Below are 22,451 nucleotides of genomic sequence, written 5' to 3'. Positions count from 1 at the left end.
CACATCATATCTCCTTAAACATAATTTCTTTTTATTTCAAGATGTTTTTTATTTACAGTTATGCGGAGCGCCCATGGGCGCTCTGTTTTCTCCATCGCTCGCTAACCTCTTTCTTGCTTTCTGGGAAGAAAAACAAATTTTCTCTGATGTTAACCCTCATCTGTCCTCTCTTCTCTGGTATGGGCGCTACATCGACGACCTACTTATTGTGTGGGTTGGAGATGTAGCGCCCATATATGTATATACCATATATATATATTAGTGTTTCTCTGTTTTGATTTCCTCCTCCCCTTTTCCCCTCCCCTCCCCTCTTTCAAGAAAATAGGTATACTTACCCATATGGAGAAATCGTATTGGATAGAGAGGTGGAGCATGGTATCCCTCCCACCTTTTGGGGGAGGTGTTTTCAGTCACCCACGTGGTGTCTATATTTGTTTACCTTTGTCCTGGAACTTATCAGGTAGATATGGATCATTCGCCTATTCGGACATCTGTGTAGCGGCGATTAAGAGATATTTGAATTTTAGATATCGACAATTGTGATATATTTAGTTATAGATACTGATATTGTATTTCTCTTCCCTTTCTGTGAACAGGTAAGCTCTATTCATTAACCATTAAATTTACATGGTAGAGCGATATGTTAAATATAACAATTAGTATCATCTCAGAAATACAAATATCCAATAGAGCATGTGAGATAATATGATTGATATGGGTTGTATTTTAAGTATTATATAGAAAGTAAATTTTGTGAAGGATTTCCCCATACAGGTTTTACGAAGGTCACGTGGGATTACACAGGTGATCCCAATTATTATAATGGTATATATATGGAGCAGCAACATTCGTGTAGTACCTATGCCATGACTAAGAGGTCTTTACCTCGAAACGCGTTGGCGTTTTTTATTGCTATGGGCATTTAATATTTTTTCAGTCCTTGTCTGTTTGTGGAGTATGTCTCTTTTTGTTTGCTGATAATATGTACTTTTAAAACGAACCATTAAAAGCTAAATTTTATTGAAAAGATGAGCCGTGGGAATTGCGGATCAACTTTATTGTATCATCCAACTTGGCAGTGAATAGGCCTGGGCCCGGCCGTGATCCCGCTGCCGCTATTATTATACTCGGGGGGGGGGGGGTCTTTCCAGACCCCCAAATATAATAATCGGAGCCCCAGGGGAGGTGAGGGAACATACTAAACACTGTTACTTACCTCTCCGGGATCCAATGTTAATCCTAGCAGGCTTCGGGCCTATAAGGTATTGCCCAGACGTCACGTGGTCTGGGATATTACCATATAGGCCCGAAGCCTGCTAGGATTAAAGTGGACCTTTCATGGGTTTGGGGCACAGGCAGTTTTATATACCGCTGGAAAGCCAACAGCGCGCTGAATTCAGCACACTGTCACCTTTCCCGATCTGTGCCCCGGATAAAGAGCTTTCGGTGCCGGTACTGTAGCTCTTTACAGTCAGAAGGGCGTTCCTGACAGTCTGTCAGGAACGTCCTTCTTCCCAGCAGCACCTATAGCGCTGTACAGTGTGAGTGGGGAGGAACGCCCCCCTCCCCTTCTCATAATACTCATCTATGGACGAGTACAGTCTCTCTCACAGTACAGCGCTATAGGCGCTGCTGGGAAGAAGGACGTTCCTGACAGACTGTCAGGAACACCCTTCTGACTGTGAAGCGCTACGGTACCGGCACCGAAAGCTCTTTACCCGGGGCACAGATTATGAAAGCTGACATTGTGCTGAATTCAGCGCACTGTCGGCTTTCCAGCGGTTTATACAACTGCCTTTGCCCAAACCCATGAATGGTCCTCTAACATCGGATCCCGGAGAGGTGAGTAACAGTGTTTATTAAGTTCCCTCATCTCCCCTGGGGCTCCAATTACTATACTCGGGTGTTTGAAAAGACTTCTGAGTATAATAATAGAGCTTGAAGGGTCCACTGTGGCCCCTGTAATCTCTATTAAGCCTCACAGCGGCCTCCCTGCAACATATATATATATATATATATATATATATATATATAGGGGTTGGGTGCATGGAGAAGTGAGGAGTCAAAGATGTTTGTGTTTCAAACTTTACAGAGTCAAGTCACAGCTGAAAGAAGTGGTCATGGTGGTCCAAAGTATTACTGCATTGTATTTATTGTAATGTTTCCCCTCCCCCGCTGTCTGAGGCAGACGATCAAAAGATGAACATCAATACTGTAGGGAATTGTAGGGTTATAGGTTGGACTTGATGGACTAATGTCTTTATCCAACCTCATCTACTATGTAATTGGGTGTTGAAAGTGGCTAAATGCGGATACCCGGGATTTTATAGGGTAAAATGAAGGATTACTAGCCTCAATTCTCACATTGTGAATAGATCTATCACATAATCCCTAAATTTGTTCCTGCAAGCTAATCAATACCAATATAGACACCTGTTCCCTAAATGATATACCAGAGAACACATTTGATAAGTTCACATTATGCTAACACTGTTACTGTGATATAAAAATTCAGTGAGGAATATGAAACCAATAGTAAACTATATGCATAAAGCTCATGTTAGAAGGATGGAGGGTGACTGCTAGGTATTTTGTGAATGAGACAGTAAGGGTAAGTTCACACGGGGTTTTTGGTCAGGATTTTGAGGCCGTATTCGCCTCAAAATCCTGACCAAAAAGAAGGCTCCCATTGAAATCAATGGGAGCCATTCAGGTGTTCAAGCAAGATGCTCATTCTTCAGGCCGTTTTGCCTCGCGATTCAGTCGCGGCTACCCGTTTTTTTTGGATCGGAACGGCGCCTCAGGTTCCGGTCTAAAAAACCCTGTCTGAACTTACCCTAACTGATAGGGTTTGCTGTTTACATAGAGTTAGGGCAAGTTCACATCTTTGCCCTGTCTCCGCTTTAGCCAATCTGGCCGGTTTCTGTCTTCTACCCCTAGAAACTGGACAGGGGATGGAAACCCGGCAGTCAGTTTTCCAACCCATTCACTTGCCGGGTTTCCGTCTCCTGTCCAGTTTCAATGGGAGATGTCTTTTTGGTCAGGATTTTGAGGCGATTACAACCTCAAAACCCTGACCAAAAAACCCCGTGTGAACTTACCCTACGGGAAGGAAACTAATGAAGTCCAGGGACTGCCTGGTAACGGGTAATAAAGTCAATAGCAGGAACACCTGCTTACTAAACAAAAGGTTCTCAACAACAAGACCAGGGCTAACAGAGAACCAATTGGTAGGTAGTGGTAGTATACAGAGAACGAGGCCTAAACCCTGAGTTAATAAATACAGGAGACTCAGCAAACAACAATGTCCATGTCAGGTAGGCTGTAATAAAAACAAAGTCAGATACTCATTGTGAAGACACAGTGGGCTCAGCAATGGGTGGAGCAAGGTTTGGTGGTCGTTTACACGTCGGCATCCAGGAGCAGAAGGGTCTTTGAGGCAGTGGAGCAGCAGGATCTGGTTCCTCCATCTATAGCCCTTCATATCATAGAACTTGGAGGTTGTCTTTCAGGGATTTATTGAGATAGTCTTTATACTTGAGAGGCCAGATGGAAGGGGATGCCCTAATAGTAGCATATTTTGGCTTTTTGAAGTGCTATGGTGAAAGGGCGCATAGCCCTAAGTCTGTCCACAGTAGCCGGAGTCAAATCAGTGAAGAATTGGACCATTGGGATCATACCAGATAGAGGTTGCAGGTTCCGAGCTGCTGAGAGGATTTGGTGGTGGAATTCTGAGTAATGGAGCTTAAGGATAATTTCCTAAGGCACAGTCAGATTCTTGGGGCGCCCCAGTGAATGGTGAATGTGATGTGATCCATATGCAGTAGTGTGAGGTTGATCTGCGGGAGTAAGGTAGTAAACAATGTTGTAATAGACTTATGCAGGGTAGTAACTAGAGATTTTTCAAAAATTAAAAAAAATTTGATTCGGCCTATTTGCCCCTTCCCGACATGGTTTCACAAAGGCCCATTTGCACAACTTATTACTTACCATTTATACCAATTACCTGAAATAAATCACAAACACACCAAATTCTTCATTGGATGAAAATTGGCCGCGATGCCTTTATTAAGGGGTTACATGAAAAGTTAAATAACCATAAAATACAGTCCTATGAAAAAGTTTGGGCACCCCTATTAATCTTAATCATTTTTAGTTCTAAATATTTTGGTATTTGCAACAGCCATTTCAGTTTGATATATCTAATAACTGATGGACACAGTAATATTTCAGGATTGAAATGAGGTTTATTGTACTAACAGAAAATGTGCAATATGCATTAAACCAAAATTTGACCGGTGCAAAAGTATGGGCACCTCAACAGAAAAGTGACATTAATATTTAGTAGATCCTCCTTTTGCAAAGATAACAGCTTCTAGTCGCTTCCTGTAGCTTTTAATCAGTTCCTGGATCCTGGATAAAGGTATTTTGGACAAACAATTCAAGTTCAGTTAAGTTAGATGGTCGCCGAGCATGGACAGCCCGCTTCAAATCATCCCACAGATGTTCAATGATATTCAGGTCTGGGGACTGGGATGGCCATTCCAGAACATTGTAATTGTTCCTCTGCATGAATGCCTGAGTTGATTTGGAGCGGTGTTTTGGATCATTGTCTTGCTGAAATATCCATCCCCGGCGTAACTTCAACTTCGTCACTGATTCTTGAACATTATTCTCAAGAATCTGCTGATACTGAGTGGAATCCATGCGACTCTCAACTTTAACAAGATTCCCGATGCCGGCATTGGCCACACAGCCCCAAAGCATGATGGAACCTCCACCAAATTTTACAGTGGGTAGCAAGTGTTTTTCTTGGAATGCTGTTTCTTTTTGGACGCCATGCATAACGCCTTTTTTTATAACCAAACAACTCAATTTTTGTTTCCAAAATGAAGCTGCCTTGTCCAAATGTCCTTTTGCATACCTCAGGCAACTCTATTTGTGGCGTACGTGCAGAAACGGCTTCTTTCTCATCACTCTCCCATACAGCTTCTATTTGTGCAAAGTGCGCTGTATAGTTGACCGATGCACAGTGACACCATCTGCAGCAAGATGATGCTGCAGCTCTTTGGAGGTGGTCTGTGGATTGTCCTTGACTGTTCTCACCATTCTTCTTCTCTGCCTTTCTGATATTTTTCTTGGCCTGCCACTTCTGGGCTTAACAAGAACTGTCCCTGTGGTCTTCCATTTCCTTACTATGTTCCTCACAGTGGAAACTGACAGGTTAAATCTCTGAGACAACGTTTTGTATCCTTCCCCTGAACAACTATGTTGAACAATCTTTGTTTTCAGATCATTTGAGAGCGGGCTGTCCATGTTTGGCGACCATCAAACTTAACTGGACTTGAATTGTTTTGTAGAAAGAAATGGTCCAAAATCCCTTCATCCAGGATCCAGGAACTGATTAAAAGCTACAGGAAGCGACTAGAGGCTGTTATCTTTGCAAAAGGAGGATGTACTAAATATTAATGTCACTTTTCTGTTGAGGTGCCCATATTTTTGCACCGGTCAAATTTTGGTTTAATGCATATTGCGCATTTTCTGTTAGTACAATAAACCTCATTTCAATCCTGAAATATTACTGTGTCCATCAGTTATTAGATATATCAAACTGAAATGGCTGTTGCAAACACCAAAATATTTAGAACTAAAAATGATTAAGATTAATAGGGGTGCCCAAACTTTTTCATAGGACTGTAAATATTTTATTAAATAATAAATAACCAATAATTAACCAAAATCAATATTAACCAATTAATGATCACCAAATCAATTAATTAAACACAGTCCCCCCAGCATTAGCTAGGGGACAATTCCCCACTAACAAAGCATCGCGACAGGTAGAAAAATAGGATCCTCAAGGGAGGGGGGGGGCGGGTGCTGTTCCATCTGGATCCTGGGTAAGCTGCCACAGATCCCTCACAAACTGCTCCTTATAAAGCTCCATTTTCCCGCCACTGAAACCAACGGACCAATCATCTGCTGTATCCGCTACCAGGCAGAATACCCTCATAACCTGCTCATGCCTTAGAGACACAGCTGACCCAATCAAAACATCTGCCACAGCTTCCAGCTGTCCAATCAGCTGATGCTCCTGCTGCTGGGCAAACTTCAAGAAACTTCTAGAACCTGCTCATGCCATGGCACAGCTGACCCGAAGATGACCTCCCATAAGGTAAAATCACTGTGAACATAAAATAGGGAGGGAGAACACACAGAACTACCATACCATATAATTAACAAATTCATCAAGACACCGTGCCAGGGCCTGTGAAACCATGGGGCCCATTCCTTATGATTCCATGGGCCCTAACATTCACCCTAATAGTACAGCGCTTCCTGGAAGGAAACCGCAGAAGCATGGTGCAACTACAGAAACAGAAATGCTAGTCCATGCCCTCATAATTTCTCTCTTAGAGTATTGTAACACCCTTCTCCATGGCCTCCCAGCAAATACTCTCGCCTCCTCCAGTCCAGTCCAAATTAAACTGTGCTGCTCGCTTAATACACCTCTCCCCCTGTTCTTCACTCCCCCAATCCCTTCACTGGCTACCCATTGCCCTGCGAATAAAGTTCAGGTTGCTAACGCTGACATACAAAGCCATCCACAGCCTGTCCCCTCCATATATCTCAGACCTAATCTCCCACTACCTGCTCACATGTAATCTCCAATCCTCCAAAGACCTCCTACTCCGCTCTGCTCTCATCCACTCTTCACACAACCATCTCCAAGATTTCTCCCATGTATGTTCCATATTCTGGAACTCTTTACCAAGACACATAAAACCGACCCCCACAATCACAAGCTTCAAGAAGGCCCTGAAGACTCGCCTATCGAGGAAGGCCTAAAACCTCCAATAACACTACTGACTCCACACCGCCATCTGAACAGTATCTCCCCTCACCTTCTGTCTCTATCCCTCTTCCCTCATAGACTGTAAGCTCTTGCGGGCAGGGCCCTCTGCCAGTCGGTCATTGTTAGTATTTTATTTGTTTGTATATTTTGTGTTCTATACGTAAACCTTCAAAGGTAAACGTATGTTCACACAGAGTTTTTTGCAGGTGGATTTTGATGCGGAACCCACCACAAAATCTGCCTGCAAAAAAGTCTCCCATTCATTTCAATAGAAGTCCTTCGCATTTTTTTCCCACTACCAATTTTTTTCAGCTAGTGGGAAAAAGAAACGACATCCCCTATCTTCCCACGGATTCTGCAGATTCCCACGGCTCGAGATTCACTCCTGATTAGGCCCATTCCTTCAGGCCTAATCAGGAGCGAGATGCATCCCATTGTGCCTGGCCACACGGAAAAGTCACAATGCGGAAATGGTTTCTGCCATGTGAACATACCCTAAAGCACCATGGAATTTATATAAATAAACAATAATAATAAAAATAATAATAACTGTGTGCGCACCCTGCTTTGCTGTCCTCTAACACCCCCGGTTGGAGCTCCAATTACGGGTGTTAACCCCTGAGATGCCACGGTCATCTCAGGTGTTTTATTATATATTGGAGTCCCAATCAGCTTCTCCGCGAAGTTTTTTGGGGCTGTCGCTGCTCCTGTTCAGCAGCCCGGGGTCTGACCAGTAACTGCTGTCCATCCGCATACCTGGTTGATCCTGCCTTAAATGGAGACTGTCAGCCTATTCTTCTGCATGGGCTAACCGCCTCCTATACACTGCAATACATGTATATTGCAGAGTATATCTATTGAAGCAGCGATCAGAATATCGCTGCTTCGATCCCTTATGGGGAAAAAAAAATGTAAAAATAAAAGTAGTGGCCCTACACAGTATTATATGCTCCTAAGACTCTCTTCAGACCCCAGAGTATAATAATCAGAGGCCCAGGGGAAGTGATTAAAAATAATAAACACTTATACTCATCTTACCTCACCTTCTTCCTTGCAACTGAGGTCCTGCTCCTCAGACGTCACTGTTAGGGCCTGTGATTGGTCCCCACCAGTCATGTGGAGCGCGCTGACATAATCACGTCATCATGACCCCTGGGGCCCAATCACAAGCCCCAGCAGTGAAGCCTGGGGAGCAGGACCTCAGACACTGGATGGAAGAGCTCCGGAGTGGATGCTGAGCCCAGGACAGGTAAGCATCAGTATTTTTTTATTTTGAATCACCTTCCCTGGCCTGCAATCTAATGAAAAGGGGCCTGGCCTCTTCATCAGCAGTATGTATAGCGGTCGGGGAACCAGGCTTTCCCCGACCACTAACATGGTGGTCTGGGGCCACAGCCATTTCCAGCTGGCTGCAAGCCTCGCACCCTATGCCTCTTCCAAAGCATGGCGGAAACCCTTGGATGCCATGGTCATGCCGTGGAGCTGTGCTCCAACAGAGAATTATGGAGAAGGGTGTTAGCTGTCAGTTACATATCAGTAGTTAACTAGATATCAGGGGTGTGGTAATCGTACACCAAGGAGCAATTGGAGGCATGATTGAGGTCAGCAGTGTACCTCGGTCACAGTTAAGCATGGAAAGTTCAGGCCAGTATTCCCTGGAAGGAGAAAAGAGCTGTCCGGAATATAAAGGAAAAATCCAAGATGGTCTCCCGAAATGAGGTGCTGATATGTGAAGTCCTCCTGGGAAAAGGGAAGCAATATGGTATAGTAGTTAATTCCCAGTTGAAAAGTCTAGGAAGGAAGGCAGTCCAGAAGGCAGGGAAGATCAACAAGGCACGAGGGGGAAAACCGGAAAGTATGCTGAATTTTGTAAGTGGTTTTAAATCAGAACATACCTTAACAATGAATAATACACAGCTTTCAATTTATACCGATGCACTGCTACATTCATAAGTACTTACATCTCCATGAGTACAATACTATGAATTTCATGACAGATTTCCTTTAATCACATAGTAGCCTGCTGTGAAATGATCATTAGTATTGCAACTCTGAAAGGTCACAAAATTGACTGGCTGTGAGGAAACCTTATGTAACTTGTCATTAGAATTACAGCTTGTATCCTTATATGTGAAATTGTACGTCTCTTAAATATGTCTTCAGCTTTCCAGATTATTAACACATTGATCTTTATGACTTGATGTTTAAGTGATTAACTCCTGTATGCACCCTTTGCTATAATCTTTGAATCAAACGTCTTCTGCTACTTGGGGTGCTCTGAGTGTGCGGTGCTCTCTAGGCGGTTGCGGTTTTGGGTCCCAGAATTTACCAAGTTCAACTCCACCATCAGGAGCTTTGGGGCCTGGTTCCGCTCTGGTTAGAAGAGTGTTGTACACTCGGTGCTGTTTGGCCTTGTCGTGTGAGGATTCTGGTTGCCCAGGACTAACTGTCCGTTGTTGTTGTATCAAGTTCCTAACAACTAGTTTTTGGACATAATAATGGTAAGAAGATCAGAACAATAAACAGACCACTAAAAAAGCAGACACATATGGAGCCCAGTGGACCACATTGTCAGGCGTCCGTTGTTTTTAGATTTTATTGAACTTTTTCCAATTTCAAAACAGAACAAGACAAATGATAAGCCACAGCATATATAAGGAATCAGACAAGGCTAAAATGGGGCCATCACATAGGCTGACAAGCAATTCGTTATGAGAACTGGCAAAACAAAAATAAACGAGAAAGGGGAACCAACAAAATCAGAACGACTAAGGGAAAACAGGAATAACAGAGCGGGGAACACGAGGAAGACAAGGACACAACGAGGATGAGACACAAAAGGGAACAATAAGAGTCTTAGGGCAGGCTTCAGGTAAGAAAAGGGACCTAAGGCCCCAAGGAGCCAGTAGGGGAAATCCAGGAGCAGGAGGGCTTATGCAAAAAGGGAAGAACACCGCAGATTCCTGGAACACAACCCACAGTTGCCAGAGGGCTTCAAACTTGGACGGATCAGCAGAGTCCTCCACGACCAAAACCTCCATCTTCCTGATAAGGAGGAACTCCTGAAGGCACTCCATCAAAGAGGGGGTTGTAGTACTACGCCAATGCTGGGGGATAACCCTCCTGGCAGCCACGAGGAAGTGACGCAGGAGATCACCCTTTACCTTAGAGATCCTGCCCGGGACGAGAGAGAGAGAGAGAGAGAGAGAGAGAGAGGAGAGCCAGCTGGGGGAGGGAAGTCAAAGAGCAACCGCTGACTATCGCATATAAAAAAAACACAGAGGATGAAAAAAAAAACCTGGATCTCCTCGCATTTCCGCCAGATGTGGAAGAAGGAAACAACCGCAGCACAACAGCACCAACAAGTATCAGAAACAGCGGGGTTGAATCTGTGGAGGAGGACTGGACAATGGTACCAGCGGTTAAGATCCTAAAGTTTTTTTCCTGGGCACTGCAAGGCAACGGTAACTTGACAAATAACATTAGCAGGCACCTGGTTCAGGAGAAAGGGGGTTTATCTATGCATCCCCAGCTGCTAATTGGATAAGTCCAGAGAACTTCTAACACTGTAGAAGCTTCTCAGGTCAGTACTATAACTTTAAAGGAATAGCAGCTGAAATGAGATTCCTGATAGATATCTCCAATCCTGGGTATTTATCTCCTTAGATGCTGCAGTCTGTAATAACTGTAGCATATAAGGAGTACTTCACAAAGGTGTTCCTGGCATTGCCAACCAGTGCCTGCTTGCATTGTAACATAGCAACAATCAGAAAATCATAAAGGGGCTCTATTACTAAGAAAAGTCATTTTTAACTAATCATACCTTTGTATAGCCTTTAGAAAGTCTATTTCACACCTACCTTTAGTATGTAGATTGCCTCAGTGGTTTCTGAATAATGCTAGGTTCACACTAGCGTTCTCCTGTCCGTTCTGTGGTTTCCGTCTTCTGCATGCCAGAAGACGGAAACCACAGACCGGGTCTGGCCGTGAGCGGCGGTGAGCGTTTTAGGCTCTCCGCCGCAAAACCGGATTTTTTTATCCGGACACAGAGTACTGCATGTCCGACTCTGTGTCCGGATTATAAAACCCGGTTTCGCGGCAGAGAGCCTAAAACGCTCACCGCTGCTCACGGCCGGACATCTCTCTCACACATTCAAATGAATGGGTGAGAGAGACTCCTGCAGGTTTCCGTCTCCTGCCTCTGTTTTAGGCAGGAAACAGAAACCTGAAGTACGGAGTTCACAACGCTGATGTGAACGAGCCGTAAGTCCGTTTTTATTCATATGCTAATTAGACTGTTGCACGATACATCGTGCACGCCTCTCCTGTTGTTTCCTATGGGAGGCTGCTGCTACTGATGATGGTGACTCAGCTTCCTGTTTGCCACACACATAGGAGATAATAGGAGAGAGGAGGCTGCTGGGATCTTCCTGTGCTGGCTGGAAGCTCATTAGCATATGAATAAAAACGGACTTATTCAAAAACCACTGAGTTCAGCGCACTGTCGGCTTTCCCGATCTGTGCCCGGTGTGAAGAGCTTACGGCCCGGTACCGTAGCTCATCTATGGTCAGAAGGGCGTTTCTGACCATTAGCCAGAGACGTCCTTCTGCCTCGCGGCGCCAATCGCGCTGTACTGTGGAGCGGGGAGGAACGCCCCCTCCCTCTGCTCACACAGCTCGTCCATAGACGAGCATTATCAGGAGCGGGAGGGGGGCGTTCCTCCCGGCTCCACAGCACAGCGCGATTGGCGCCGCGAGGCAGAAGGACGTCTCTGGCTAATGGTCAGAAACGCCCTTCTGACTGTAAAGCGCTACGGTACCGGGACTGATAGCGCTTTACACCGGGCACGGATCGGGAAAGCCGACAGTGCGCTGAATTCAGCGCTCTGTCAGCTTTCTGGCAGTATATAACACTGCCTGTGCCCAGATATGGTGAAAGGTCCTCTTTAAGGTGTTCAGCTTATGTTTATAGTTTAGGCATTTTTAGACACAAGGATGCCTCATATCTTTATTATGTTTATTTTTGTTTATTTTTATATGCATGCTAGGGAAAGGTGGTGATTTGACTTTCTATACTTGTTAACTTTTTAATATTTTGAAAACCTTAAAAAAGGTTGTTTTTTTTGTAGCCTCCATCCTTCAAAATTGCTGTACAGCTATTGAAACCTGCCACAAGAATATCTCAAGCATCAACTGATTATAGTACAAGGACTAAGCAAATTAAATGACATATGGTGCCAAAACCAACCTCAGGAAACAAAAAAAAAACATACTCTGGTTGAAAAAAAAGTCCATACTGTACCCTGATTAAAAAAATCTTCCTGATATATTAATGCCTGAAGCTTATTCTTTGATTATGAAAAATGCCACCCACCAGTGCCCCTCATTATAAGAAAAAAAAAGTGCTCCGCATAAAAATGTCCCCATTGAGCGCCATGAATAAATGTATGCCACAAGGTGTGCACTAAATTGAAGCAGTGCCATACCATTATAGAATACTCACCTCCCAACAATTCTACTTGTGGCTGGGTTCCAGTGAAATAGCATGGGTGGTGCAATGATATCATTGCAGTGCCTGCATCACAGAGAAGAAGCCGAGTTGTGGTGTAACTGCAGAGCTACTTTGTTTATTTATATGTATATGCAGTGTCCTCCAAAAGGGTCACTGCTAGGGACTTTACATTTTATCAATGTAAAACATGTTTGCACTGTTTTATACTGTTCTCATACTTCCTATTAGCACTTTACAGCTATTTCAGTGTCACTGTCAGAGCATAAAGGCTTACTGTATGCTCTGGGATTCCTAGAAGGTGGGAGTAGGTTAGTGGTTGCTAGGAGCCCCCTCATTTAGCCATGGAGTTACTATACACATATTTATCTCAGACAGATGTTAGTGTTAGATGAGGGAGGTAACAACTTCAGCTCTGTAGGTTAGAGAGTGCCAAATAGGGTCAATGGGGAGACAATGTCACCAGACCTGAGGCTCCCAGAATAAAGACTTTGTGAACCTGCTCATTATTGAACATCATCACTGCTAAACACTACATCTGCATCACCCCAATAGTGGATAGGACAAACTGTGCCAAGTAAACTGAGCTGAGAGCTAAACCTCTTTAAACCACCTGTCCTGTCTCCTATGCCTTCATTCACACCTAACACCAAGTGCACTTTGAAACACCAATCTATCCATCCATCCATCCATCCATCCATCCATCCATCCATCCATCCATCTATCATCTATCTATCTATCTATCTATCTACAGCACTATGAGAATAGTTTAAAGTAACTGGGGCAGTGATAAATTCTGGATGCCAAAACTGATTCGAAAATGCAGGGGGGGGGGGGGGCGTCTAGCATGGCATTACACTGTACAGGTGGTGAGTGACGTGGCATTAAATTCTTCAAGGATTAAAAGCACGATATTATGCTGTACTGGAGGAAATTAACATGCATTATACTGTACTGGGGGAAACTAATATGGCATTATACTGTAATATAGGTAGCAGTAACATGGCATAAGACTTTGCAGGGGGCACTAATGTGGCATTATACTGGGCAAGGGGCACTAACATGACATTATATTGTGGGTGGGGGAGTATTACAATGTGAGTGGAACAATGCCTCATTGTTGTGCCTCCAAGCAATATGATCTCTAGTATCCCCCCCACCCACAGTATAATTTCCCATTAGTGCCCCCATACATAAGCCAGGAATTTAAGATATTTCTTAATATTAATGTTATATAGTAAACTGCCACTACAGGGTTAAATACAGAATGTAACACTGATGAGTTGCTGACCACAGACCCTATGCTGTACTTAGCGTGGCTTGTGCAGACGTGAGCACTAAAATCCCTCTCATATGACAAGTGAGTTTGTTTCCTCTCCAGAGCTCAACAGCCTGACTTTTGTTGTATTTTAGTCCACTAACCATAAGATTTATCAGAGCATGTGTGTTAAGGGTTAGTGCCGTAGAATAGGTTTCAATCTCAAGTAGATTTTAATGTAATTATTGATAGAAAAGATCTGTGTCTGGGGGAAAAAGAGGATTCTGGGTAACAGTGGGTGTGAATTAGGAATAATTGTACTTTCCGAAAAGATATTCTTCGTAAGTTAAAATTGTTGTAAAAAAATCATGCATAAATGTTGGAATTTTCTAAACTTTATTAACTCAACCCTTTATCGAGGGGGACAGACATTGTATAACATATAGTTCTTGTTGACAATTAGGGCTCCTTCACACAGAGTAAACAGAGAGTATACAGAGTAGTATTTTTGACAAAATACACGTGTAAAAAATACACGTGTAAAAATCAGACTCCCATTGACTTCAATGGCATTTTTGTTTACACGTGTAAAAAAACACGTCAAAATACACATCAAAATACACGTCAAAATATTCGTGTAAAATGTCATTGAAGTCAATGGGAGCCTTATTTTTACACGTGTATTTTTACACGTGTATTTTGCCAAAATACACGCGCGTTTACTCCGTGTGAAGGAGCCCTTCCACTGTGTGCAGAATTATTAGGCAAATGAGTATTTTGATCACATCATCCTTTTTATACATGTTGTCCTACTCCAAGCTGTATAGGCTTGAAAGCCAACGACCAATTATGTAAATCAGGTGATTTGCATCTCTGTAATGAGGAGGGGCGTGGTCTAATGACATCAACACCCTATATAAGGTGTGCTTAATTATTAGGCAACTTCCTTTCCTTTGGTAAAATGGGTCAGAAGAGAGATTTGCCGGACTCTGAAAAGTCAAAAATTGTGAGATGTCTTGCAGAGTGATGCAGCAGTCTTTAAATTGCAAAACTTTTGAAGCGTGATCACCGAACAATCAAGCGTTTCATGGCAAATAGGCAACAGGGTCGCAAGAAGAGTGTTGATAAAAAAAGGCGCAAAATAACTGCCCGTGAATTGGTGAAAATCAAGCGTGAAGCTGCCAAGATGCCATTTGCCACCAGTTTTGCCATATTTCAGAGCTGCAACGTTACTGGAGTATCAAAAAGCACAAGGTGTGCGATACTCAGGGACATGGCCATGGTAAGAAAGGCTGAAAAACGACCCACCTTTGAACAAGAAACATAACATAAAACATCAAGACTGGGCCAAGAAATAGCTTAAGACTGATTTTTCTAAGGTTTTATGCACTGATGAAATGAGAGTGACTCTTGATGGGCAAGATGGATGGGCCCGAGGTTGGATCAGTAAAGGGCAGAAAGCTCCACTCCGACTCAGATGCCAGCAAGATGGAGGTGGGGTACTGGTATGGGCTGGTATCATCAAAGATGAACTTGTGGGATCTTATCGGGTTGAGGTTGGAGTGAAGCTGAACTCCCAGTTTCTGGAAGACACCTTCTTCAAGCAGTGGTACAGGAAGAAGTCGGTATCATTCAAGAAAAACATGATTTTCATACAGGACAATGCTCCATTTCATGCATCCAAATACTCCACATTGTGGCTGGCCAGTAAAGGTCTAAAAGAAGAAAAAAATAATGACATGGCCCCCTTGTTCACCTGATCTGAACCCCATAGAGAACCTGTGGTCCCTCATAAAATGTGAGATCTACAGGGAGGGAAAACAGTCCACCTCTCGAAACAGTATCTGGGAGGTTGTGGTGGCTGCTGCACGCAATGGTGATCGTAAACAGATCAAGCAACTGACAGAATCTATGGATAGAAGGCTTTTCAGTGGTATCGTAAAGAAAGGTGGCTATACTGGTCACTGATTTTTTTGTTTTTGAATGTCAGAAATGTTTATTTCTAAATTTTGTACTGTTATATTGGTTTACCTGGTGAAAATAAACAAGTGAGATGGGTATATATTTGGTTTTTATTAAGTTTCCTAATAATTCTGCACAGTAATAGTTACCTGCAGAAACAGATATCCTCCTAAGATAGCCAAAACTAAAAAAAAAGAAAAAAAAAAAAAAAACAACTTCCAAAAATATTAAGCTTTGATATTTCTGAGTCTTTTGGCTTGATTGAGAACATAGTTGTTGAACAATAATGAAAAGAATCCTCTCAAATACAACTTGCCTAATAATTCTGCACATAGTGTATTATCAATAGAAATTATTTCAATCAGTAATAATTATGAAAAACAGAAAAATCATAGCAGACCTGCCACAGCTATTGCCAGCGATGACCTTGCTATGTATAGACTCTTTGTCCATTTAAATTTAGAATTTTAAATTCAAATGGACCAATCACAAGAGAGCTATAGCTACTATGATTTTTTTTTCTTTTTTCACTCACTGCCGCCAATTTATTATTTTTTTACTATCCCTGTACTGTGACATCATAGTGTCCCAATACAGGGATAGATGATAGCGGGACCACTGCCGCTCTTATCAGAGGTATACAATATACTAGGAAGCTGCAAACAATTGGGGGATATCAAAATGACATGCTACCCATATTCTGCAAGTTGTTACATAGGTTTTTGTTTCGCTTTAAAACCTTAACAAAAATCTAAAACTTTTCAAAAATGATTTCTTGGAGTCGCCATATTTTGACATTTATATTTCTGGCCTACGTAAGGTGTCAATTTTTTGCAAGGCCATTTGTACTATTTATACTATTTGAGGTAATTTCTCAAGTTTTGATCGTTTTGTATTAAAATTTTTTTGCAGGAAACAATACTGTGAGGAAAAAAATTAAGCAGTTCAGCCATTTAGATTTTTTGTTCTATACAGTGTTTACCATGTAATTCACAGACTGTCCTAGCAAGTGAATGGCGTACCCCTGCAAGGGTTAATTCACTCCACTTACTCAGTCTTGCACTCACCCTTCACTGAGGCTGCAAATTAAGTGTAATTCACACCCCACAACTGTCCCACAAATACGTGACCACTACTACTGAATTGAGACTAAGCTCAGTAGAAACTCCACTCACGTATGCAAACACACATCAAAAAGGGTAATGGGCTCACAGAGCATAAACAAAGTACCTTTGAAATGCTCAGTGTTGATTTACATATAAAAAGAGACAAACAAGATGACAAAGAAGCAAAACAGTTTTTAACATAAAAGGGAGAAAAGACAAAAAATCTAATGCCCGGTTCACACATGCTGATGTGTTCCGTCCGTAAGTGTCCACATGAGGACTGCTACGGACAGAACACAAGCGCAACTGCAAGCGCTGTGCAGTTAAAACACACGGCCCCATAGACTATAATGAAGTCCGTGTGCTTGCCGCACACTGCCCGCACGAACGATTTGTGCGGGCAGTGCTCTAGCTTTCACACCGCTCCGTCAACCGAAAATAATATTAAGGCAATGAAAATATGAGGACACAAACATTTTTTTTAAATTCATTTATTGTGCAAAAGTAGTAAAACATGTAATTTCTAAAACACAATGAATGATTTCAGTGCATTATTTGTACCCCAAAATGTTTGGCATTGAAAATGACAGCTTGTTATGTAAAAAGTAAGCCATATATCATTTAAATGAATTGGCTTTTTACACATACAATTTCAGATTAACTTTGGTCACACATCTGTATGTGAAGAGGTACTCTATGACCCTATAGGTACATTGTAGCATGGAAGAGGGTATTAAAGGTAAGATTCTTCGTTCTTGCTCACACACCTTTTTGCAATGTGTTTTATTTAGGAATCACCATCATCTAGTGATCATTAAAATGCAAAATGATTACAGGTTGGACTTGATGGACTAATGTCTTCATCCAACCTCATCAACTATGTAACTATGTAATACACTTTGACATTTAAGTTATTAGGCTTCCATTTATTTAATATGGCTTCCATTTACTGTACGTTTCTCTTGAACAATATAATGTTGAAAGATTAACAGATCACAACTACTTTATACTTATATACTGCATTTCACTGGTCTGTACTGTACAAAGAGCTGTGAAAATTATAGAGACCTCATGTCACACTTCACATAGATCATAACTCAATGGAACAAAAATTAGTAACTGTGTATTCCTATCACAATCAACACTACCAATATCCTATTGGTTTGACCACTAGTACCTCATCACTGCCTAAAATGAGGGCACTGCAGCTCTCTATAAAAACTGATGCCTGGCTTTTTATCATACAATGCCCCTACAAATCATGGAATATGTAAGAAGTGGAATATAGCTACAACTTATTGTGTGTGTGTGTATATATATATATATATATATATATATATATATATATATATATATATATATATATATATATTAGTAAGTAGAGACGTACTCCAAATACGGTGGACATCCAGGGGACAGGCATTGAGATAGTCAAGACCTATAAGCACCTGAGTGTACTCCTCAATAAGGCTGAGGGCCTTTGGAGACCTCAGGCAGAGCGAACTGCGCGTGCAGGGCCGCCATCAGGAATTTTGGGGCCCCATACAGCCTACGTGTCTGGGCCCCCCCCCACGTGACAAATTTAACCCCGCCCACTTTTCTGTTGACTCCGCCCATTCATTTTCATGTGCTCCCACACAGTATAATCCTCCTACAGTCACCTGTAAATTATATACCCCCCATCTCTCCCCCAGTTTCATATACACCCTTCCTCTGCCCCCAGTTTCATGTCCCCCCTCCATCTCTGTCCCCAGTTTCATGCTGTTCTCCCCCTTTCAACAGTTTCATGTCCCCCCGTCTCTGCCCCATTGTCATGCCGTTCCCCCCTCATCTGCCCCAGTGTCATGCCATTCTCCCCCCCCTTCATCTGCCCCAGTGTCATGCCGTTCCCCCCCCCACTTCATCTGCCCCAGTGTCATGCCGTTCTCTCCCCACCCCCTTCATCTGCCCCAGTGTTATGCCATTCTCTCCCCACCCCCTTCATCTGCCCCAGTGTCATGCCATTCTCCCCCCCTTCATCTGCCCCAGTGTCATGCTATTCTCTCCCCCTTCATCTGCCCAGTGTCATGCCATTCTCCCCCCTTCATCTGCCCCAGTGTCATGCCATTCCCCCCCTTCATCTGCCCCAGTGTCATGCCATTCCCCCCCCCTTCATCCCAGTGTCATGCCATTCCCCCCCCTTCATCCCAGTGTCATGCCATTCTCCCCCCTACATCTGCCCCAGTGTCATGCCATTCCCCCCCCCTTCATCCCAGTGTCATGCCATGCTCTCCCCACCCCCTTCATCTTCCACAGTGCCATGCCGTTCCCCCCCCTCCCCTTCATTTGCCCCCCTGTTTCATGGGCCCCTTCACTTACCGCTTCCATCGCTTCATGTCACCCGCCGCTCCGCTCTCATGCCACTGAAAAAATTTAGGCGCGATGTGATGATGTCATCACATCTCGCCTACAGACGCCGAAGCCGGACAGCAGCGTTTAAAGAAGGAGCTGAGCTGTCACAGCTCCTGCTTTAATCGCGTAAGTATTCAGCTCATCGGCGTCCGACGGACGCCGATCAGCTGAAATCGGGACTGGCAAGTGCTGGGGCGGGCAAGTGCCGGGGGCCCCAAGAGGCTCTGTGGGCCCCGGCACTTGCCCGACTATGCCCTGCGCTGACGCCGGCCCTGAATGACTGGTGCAGGCGCCAGGAGGCCGGCACACGGTGGCGGGCCAAAACCGGGCCCCCACCAGTTTTCAATTTGGCCGGGCCTCTGACGCCAGTACCAGTAATACTGGCCTATCGGCGGCCCTGTGCGCGTGCCTGCGGTAATTTTACTGTGGCTGCTTACACAGTAAACTGGTGTAAGCGGCCATTTTCTTGTGGCTGCTTTCACAGCTGGGTTAAGCGGCCACAAGAAAATAGCCGCAGGCATGCGCAGTCGACTCTGCCCGAGGCCCAACGGTAGAGCCGATTGCACATGCCTAGAAGTTTGAAGCCAGTGCCGGAAGAAGATGCAAGGAGAGGCTGTTCCAGGCCAAGATAGAGGCGGTGGTGGAGAGTTCTCTCACAGCATTGGGGATGCCTCCAGTGCTGTTTGAGTGCTGGAAACCACTCCCAGTGCTGCGGGAGAACTCATTTGCATACAGAAGCCAACCAGGATTTCTACCGAAAGGCGGCGCAGAGAAGACAACTAAAGGTAGAAGAATAGCCTTTCTTAAGGCTATTCCCACGTGTTAGGGACAAAAAAATAGCATTTTAATGATAGAACCCCTTTAATGTCTCTCACCAGCTGCCCCCTTAGTTTAATGTCCCCATCCAGTTTCCCCAAGATTAAAGTTCCTCTCCAGCTGTCCCCACAGTTTATTGTTCCCCTCCATTAACTCCCACAGTTTAATGTCCCCCTTCAGCTCCCCTGCAATGAAAAGACCCTCTGTTACATATTTTCCGTCCTGTGTTTTATCTTTTGTGTATTACACCTTGTTCATATTAACCTTTTTGGCCAGGAATGCAGTATTTCTGCTCTGTAAGCAAGCCCTGTCTGTTTTATCAAAGCATGTCAGGGCTCTGACTTAATCATGTGCCCTGAGATCTAGGAGTGAAGCCCCAGCAAACCAAACTACAAACTCATTATGGTATTGTTTCTTTCCTACCTATTATTCCCATTTTATTTTATGTATTGTATTGTTCCTTTACCTTTATTTGCTTTACATCCACTGATATGTATTTCTGTATATGTTAGTGGATAGTTCCAACCCACTCGGGTTAATAAATATATAAAATGTATAGATCTCATTTCATATTACCCTATGAACTCAGCAAACTCACTGGAAGTAAGAAGGGTGATTGCGGGTGCGCCAAGCAGCTTGGCAAAGGTGATATTCTTCACATGCCCCCACAGTTTACAGTCTCCCAGTAGTTTCCCCCTCAGTTAAATGTCCCCTCCAGCTGCCTTCAGTTTAATAACCCCTCCAAATGCCCCCACAGTTTAAAGTCCCACAGCAGTTGCTCCCACAATATTATGTCGTTCTCCTGGTACAAAACATTAATTTAAACCTAATATTCACCTCTCCTGATTCCACTACTGTTTATGCTCCATGAGGTTTCAGGGAGCTGCAGGCGCAGTGTAAGTTATGACATCACATCGCACCTACAACTCCCGGTGCAGAGATGGGTCGGCTGAATGGCGATGTAGGGAGCAGACAGCTCCTTGCTTTACAATTCATTGTATTAAACTATTAATTCATATTATTCACCATTCCCATTTTTTTAACTCATCGGAGTTCTCTCCAGGCACAGATGAGATGAAACCGGGTCATACCCCCTGGTGTGTTTTTCAGCCTTATTGTAGGCATTGGGACTTCATTCATATGGAGGATGCAAGGGGCCTTTCAGTTCTCCATTCTCTTGATTTCAGGGACTCACAGCAGCTGGACTTGCAGCGAAGTGAAACACCTGTGCATATTGTATAAGTGCCCGTAATGGTACAACTCACTTAGGCTAGGGCCCCATGTTGCAAAATGTAGCTAAAAAAATACTGTGAAATAAAACACAGCGAAAACACATTGCCTTTTTTTCCTCAGCAGTTTTCATTGCGTTTTTTGCGTTTTGTTTTTCCCTTATTAAATCTATACAGAAAAATTCCATTGATATTGGGTTTAGATGCTTTGGTTACTTGAGTAACTTCAAGGTCAACCTCTCCAAGAGTGAGCCCTTCAATATCACCCTGCCTCCATCGGAGGCTGCTCACCTTGGAGTTAATTTCCCATTTAAGTTGCACTCTGAGTCTATCAAATGCCTGGGGATTCAGATTATGTTACAGGCCCGCAGTCCCATTATGTCTCTTTGACTTTCGTTACCAAGGCACGAACAAATAGTGGGTCTCTATAGAGGCTGAGGCTGCTCTCTGCCCATCTTCTATCCATGCCCTGGGTCCAGGTGCACTACCGCCCAAAATATACACTGAAGGAAATAAGTATTTGATCCCTTGCTGGTTTTGTAAGTTTGCCCACTGACAAACACATGAGCAGTCTTTAATTTTAAGAGTAGGTTAATTTTAACAGTGAGAGATATGAGAGAATATCAAAAATAAAATCCAGAAAATCACATTGTATAAATGTATTTGCATTTTGCATAGAGAAATAAGTATTTGATCCTTCTGGCAAACAAGACTTAATGCTTGGTGGCAAAACCCTTGTTGGCGCGCACAGCAATCAGACATTTTTTGTAGTTGATGATGAGGTTTGTGCACATATCAGGAAGAATTTTGGTCCACTCCTCTTTGCAGATCATCTCTAAATCATTAAGATTTTGAGGCTGTCGATTGGCAACTCAGAGCTTCAGCTCCCTCCATAAGTCTTCTATGAAATTAAGGTCTTGAAATTGGCTAGGCCACTCCATAACCTTAATATGCTTCTTTTTGAGCCACTCCATTGTTGACGACATACGTATCCACTGTAGGTTTGGGAAACAAAAACGGAAGTATGTTTGTTTGTTTTTTTTCACTGATACAGATGAATCACATTAATGGAAGTCCGTGGGTACATGAAAAAAAAAAGATGGCATTTCTGTGTCCATGAGGGTAACTACCGAGCATCTGCTATGGAGCCCAAGAAATAAGTGGGCCCATTCTCAATGTGAATGCGATCTCGGGGGCAATTATTAATAGCTATGGATGATGGAAAGGTATGTGGAAAAGTGAATGCATCTCCATTACTATACAGGGACATACCGTATATACTCGAGTAATGTGAACAGCATCCTGTGAGATGGCGGTGAGTTTT

This window comes from Leptodactylus fuscus, chromosome 1 (assembly GCF_031893055.1).
Source record: "Leptodactylus fuscus isolate aLepFus1 chromosome 1, aLepFus1.hap2, whole genome shotgun sequence".
Taxonomy (NCBI): domain Eukaryota; kingdom Metazoa; phylum Chordata; class Amphibia; order Anura; family Leptodactylidae; genus Leptodactylus; species Leptodactylus fuscus.
This window is presented reverse-complemented; position numbering follows the sequence as displayed.